General features: G+C 41.5%; 1 non-coding gene across 1 annotated transcript; it reads left to right on the forward strand.

The window, feature by feature from the left end:
• The first annotated feature begins 4,135 nt into the window (after positions 1-4,135).
• On the forward strand, positions 4,136-4,208 carry TRNAC-ACA (transfer RNA cysteine (anticodon ACA)). The gene has a single exon. It is a non-coding gene; the product is annotated as a tRNA-Cys (tRNA).
• The last annotated feature ends 1,400 nt before the right edge of the window (positions 4,209-5,608 follow it).

Below are 5,608 nucleotides of genomic sequence, written 5' to 3' on the forward strand. Positions count from 1 at the left end.
TTACCCTGATCTGGTCAAAATGATCTGGACACAAATCATACAGGTCGGAAGCGGTAAAAAGATGCACTTCTCATAGTGTTGCATATGCATGTCTCTGCACACTTAGGTTTGGGGGTTGTATGTCAGCTGGTTGTATGTTCCCTTATGCATCCTGAGGATTAGTTCAGTTCAGACACTTAGTCGTGCACGACTCTTTGCAACCCCATGGACTGCAGTGTGCCAGGCTTCCCTGTCCATCATCAACTCCCAGAGCTTACTCAGACTCATGTCCATTGAGTCACTGATGCCATCCAACCATCTCATCCTCTGTTGGCCCCTTCTCCTCCTGCCTTCAATCTTTCCCAGCTTCAGGGTCTTTTCAGATGAGTCAGTTCTTCACATCAGGTGACCAAGTATTGGAGTTCCAGCCTCAGCATCAGTCCTTCCAATGAATATTCAGGACTGATTTCCTTTAGGATGGACTGGTTGGATCTCCTTGCAGTCCAAGGGACTCTCAAGAGTTTTCTCCAATACCACAGTTCAAAAGCAGCAATTCTTTGGTGTTCAACTTTCTTTATAGTCCAACTTTCACATCCATACATGACTACTGAAAAAACCATAGCCTTGACTAGATGGACCTTTGTTGGCAAAGTAATGTCTCTGCTTTTGAATATGCTGTCTAGGTTGGTCATAGCTTTTCTTCCAAGGAGCAAGCATCTTTTAATTTCATGGCTGCAGTCATCATCTGCAGTGATTTTGAAGCCCAAGAAAATAAAGTCTGTCACTGTTTCCACTGTTTCCCCATCTATTTGCCATGAAGTGATGGGACCAGATGCCATGATCTTAGTTTTCTGAATGTTGAGTTTTAAGCCAACTTTTTACTCTCCTCCTTCACTTTCACCAAGAGCTCTTTAGTTCTTCTTCATTTTCTGCCATAAGGGTGGTGTCATTTGCATATCTGAGATTATTGATATTTCTGCTGGCAATCTTGATTTCAGCTTGTACTTCATCCAGTCCAGCATTTCTCATGATATACTCTGCATATAAATTAAATAAGCAGGGTGACAATATACAGCCCTTAAGGTACTCCTTTCCTGATAAGAAACCAGTCTGTTGTTCTATGTCCAGTTCTAGCTGTTGCTTCTTGACCTGCATACAGATTTCTCAGGAGGCAGGTCAGGTGATTTGGTATTCCCATCTCTTGAAGTTTCTTGTGATCCACATAGTCAAAGGCTTTGGCATAGTCAATAAAGCAGAAGTAGATGTTTTTCTGGAACTCTCTTGCTTTTTTGGTGATCCAACAGATGTTGGCAATTTGATCTCTGGTTCCTCTGCCTTTTCTAAATCCAGCTTGAACATCTGGAAATTCATGGTTCATGTACTGTTGAAGCACGGCTTGGAGAATATTGAGCATCACTTAGCTAGCATGTGAGATGAGTGCAATTGTGCACTAGTTTGAGTCTTCTTTGGTATTGCCTTTCTTTGGGATTGGAATGAAAACTGACCTTTTCCAGTCCTGTGGCCACTGCTGAGTTTTCCAAATTTGCTGGCATATTGAGTGCAGCACTTTCACAGCATCATCTTTCAGGATTTGAAATAGCTCAACTGGAATTTCATTGTCTCTACCAGCTTTGTTCGTAGTGATGCTTTCTAAGGCCCACTTGACTTCATATTCCAGGATGTCTGGCTCTAGGTGAGTGATCATACCATTGTGATTATCTGGGTCATGAAGATCTTTTTTGTATAGTTCTGTGTATTCTTGCCACCTCTTCTTAATATCTTCTGCTTCTGTTAGGTCCATACCATTTCTGTCCTTTATTGTGCCCATCTTTGCATGAAATGTTCCCTTGGTATCTCTAATTTTCTTGAAGAGATCGCTAGTCTTCCCCATTCTATTGTTTTCCTCTATTTCTTTTCATTGATCACTGAGGAAGGCTTTCTTATCTCTCCTTGCTATTCTTCGGAACTCTGCATTCAAATGGATATATCTTTCCTTTTCTCCTTTGCCTTTCACTTCTCTTCTTTCCATAGCTATTTGTAAGGCCTCCTCAGACAACCATTTTGCCTTTTTTCATTTCTTTTTCTTGGGGATGGTCTTTATCACTGCCTCCTGTACAATGTCACGAACCTCCATCCACAGTTCTTGAGGCAGTCTATCAGATCTAATCCCTTGAATCTATTTCTCACTTCCACTGTAAAATGGTCTAGTGGTTTTCCCTACTTTCTTTAAGTCTGAATTTAGCTATAAGGAGTCCATTATCTGATCCATGGTCAGCTCCCTGTTTGATTGTTGTTTTTTTTTTTTCTAACTGTATAGAGCTTCTCCATTTTTGGCTGCAGAGAATATAATCAATCTGATTTCGGTATTGTCCATCTGATGATGTCCATGTGTAGAGTCGAGAGTCTCTTGTGTTGTTGGAAGAGGGTGTTTGCTATGACCAGTGCGTTCTCTTGGCAAAACTCTGTTAGCCTTTGCCCTGCTTCATTTTGTACTCTAAGGCCAAATTTGCCTGTTACTCCAGTTGTTTCTTGACTTCCTACTTTTGCCTTCCAGTCCCCTATAATGAAAATCTCCTTGACTTCTGTGTATCTTGCAGCACCTAGCACAGTGCCTGCCAGGGGATGGCCAGTCAATGACTGAATGCACAAAAGACAGAATCAGTGTTTAAGTGTCCATGTGGATCTATGTTTGTATCTAATATTTTGGATATATTCGGTTATATAAAATGTGTTATAAAATTAATTTACCTGTTGCTTTTCACTTTTATCCATGTGTTATCTGAAAATTTAAAAATTTTATCCATGAACTATGTTATAACTCCTTTTGCATGTGATTTGAGTTCCAGTTACTTGGAAACCTCTCAAAGTTGAAACCATCTAAACTTGCAGTTCTCAGCCCTGGAAGCACTTTAGAATCACATGGGGAATCACAAGCACTTGATTCCTCCTAATGATTTTGATTCACCTAATGCAACTCATTGGAGAAGGCAATGGCAACCCACTCCAGTACTCTTGCCTGGAAAATCCCATGGATGAAGGAGCCTGGTAGGCTGCAGTCCATGGGGTCGCTAAGAGTCGGGCACAACTGAGCAACTTTACTTTCACTTTTCACTTTAATGCATTGGAGAAGGAAATGGCAACCCACTCCAGTGTTCCTGCCTGGAGAATCCCAGGGACGGGGGAGCCTGGTGGGCTGCCGTCTGTGGGGTCGAACAGAATCAGACACGACTGAAGCGACTCAGCAGCAGCAGCAGCAGCAGCAATGCAAGTCATAGTGATAGTTTCTTCTGTGCTCTGAATTCCTTACAAAAGGCTGTAGATGGTGTGATCGTAATGATATAGGACTCTGTAACATGAATGCCAGAAACATGTATAACTCCAGGTTGGCCAGCTGCTGGAGGAAGGGGCATGCAATACTCAAAACAGACTTAGCTCATACCCTCAACTAATTGTCCAGGATGAATGGACCCTTTTCTTAGCTCTTCTGTTGTTAAAATTAAGCAAACATACAGGAAACACTAACTTAAATTAATTCTGTCTTAGCTGCTACTTCTGAAAATCAGCTTACTGCATTCCATTTGGCCTCCCAGGGAGATACTTAGTATTACTTGTTCTGTTTTCAGAGAGGAACATGGGGTTAAGGAGTGTGACCATCTCTTTGGTTAAGAGAATTCCTTCTGCCAAATTTGTGTTACTTTGTTTGGCTTTTGTTTTAGTGGGGGATTTTTTGAAGGGGACTTTTAAGGGGTCTAAGGAAGGGAACATAGAAAAGGCAGCTTGATTGGAACTGGACCATCCTCTGTTTTGGAATGAGCAGTCATCGAGTTCACATTGATTCCTAGTAGCACAGGCTGCATCTTCTAACATGACCCTCAAATTTTGGGAGGCACCTCCAAGGTCCTGTTAGTTCATAGAGTTCCAGGTGCCTGCTCAGTCTCTATGGATGACTAAGGCTGGTGACCTGGTGTGAGCTCGGAATAGATTGGCAAAATAACAAAAAACTCTAGGCTTTTAAATCAGATCCTACCGAATTGTATCTTGGGATCCTGGGAAGTCAAAGCACTTTCTGACTGTAGGGGTGCTTGAAAAAGAGGTGCTGAGTTATTGTGATCATGAATGGCCAAATTTGGTGCCACCTACAGTGGTGATAGGGCCTTCCTTGGTGGCTCAGATGGTAAAGCGTCTGCCTACAATGTAGGAGACCCAGGTTCGATCCCTGGGTTGGGGAAGATCCCCTGGAGAAGGAAATGGCAACCCAACCCAGTACTCTTGCCTGGAAAATTCCATGGATGGAGGAGCCTGGTGGGCTACAGTCCATGGGGTCACGAAGAGTCAGAAACAACTGAGCGACTTCACTTCACTTCTTCACTTCACTTTACAGTTGTGATAATGTCTTGTCAAGGCGGTAGAGATTTAAGGGGAAAGTTCCAGTAAATAGAGGCTTCCCCGGTTGCTCAGATGGTAAAGAATTTGCCTGCAATGCAGGAGACCCGACTTCAGTCCCAGAGTCAGGAAGATCCCTTGGAGAAGGGCATGGCAACCCACTCCAGTATTCTTGCCTGGAAAGTCCCATGGACAGAGGAGCCTGACAGTCCATGGGGTCACAAAGAGTCTGACATGAATGAGTGACTAACGTTTTTTTCCAGTAAATAGTCCTCTGCGTCCACAGTGTCCTGAGGCTTTTCCAATCCTCTGTCTAGGATTTTTGATTAAATACTACTTCTCTGAGTGAAAGATTCAGTAAAAGATGTCATGTTGTCTGAGTTATTATGGAGTGGCTCTGTTGCTTACTGGCTCTGTGACATTGGGCAAGTAACTTCTTAAAGCTCCACTTGTGAAATAGGAATCACAGTAGGACCTACCTCATACCTTTGTCAGGACGTGTGATGAATTACTCTACATATCTCCAGCACCTTAAATGGTGATGCTGTGCCCAGAATAGCAGCTGAGGAAAGGTCTGTGGGATGAATAGATGAATGAATTAATGAATATTAATATCACAGTGAAATTGTCCACTTTTTCAAATCAATCTGAAACTGCTGGGGTTTTATTGGGAGCAAATTACTAAAGGCTAATTAGTTAATCAAATATTTAGACTCAGGGTATCTTCACTCCCACGCATTTTCACAAAAGAGATATTAGACATAGATGGAAAGCTAAAGATAGCATCTTTTGCCAGTTGGCTTTGAGTCTCACAGTGTCCAGAGTATACGTTTAATGTTGCAGAGATATTTTAAGGGATCAAATTGGTCTCAAATATGAAAAATGTTAAATGCAGGTGATTTATAGCCCAATGTAAGTAAGTAAATGTTACTAGGTAAAGAGCTATTAAAATGGACAAGCAATAGTTAGAATGGTGATTAGTAACTATATATTATTGAAACATGAAACTTTAAGTGCTTGAAGAAAAAATAATTCTCTGAACTGCTTATAAAATTTCTCCCCACTAAAAATAGAAAAACAAGTAACAAGTACCCAACTTTTTATTTTTAAGGACAGCCCATAAGAAGATGGTGATTTAACTTAACAAAGAGATATTGCAGAGCCATGAATTTAGATTTTTTTAATGTAGGGTGAAGTTTGAAAAGATAACATCATGCTTTTTTTCCCCCTGAAAGTCCATCTTTAT

Source organism: Budorcas taxicolor, chromosome X (genome assembly GCF_023091745.1).
Source record: "Budorcas taxicolor isolate Tak-1 chromosome X, Takin1.1, whole genome shotgun sequence".
NCBI classification, from domain to species: Eukaryota; Metazoa; Chordata; class Mammalia; order Artiodactyla; family Bovidae; genus Budorcas; species Budorcas taxicolor.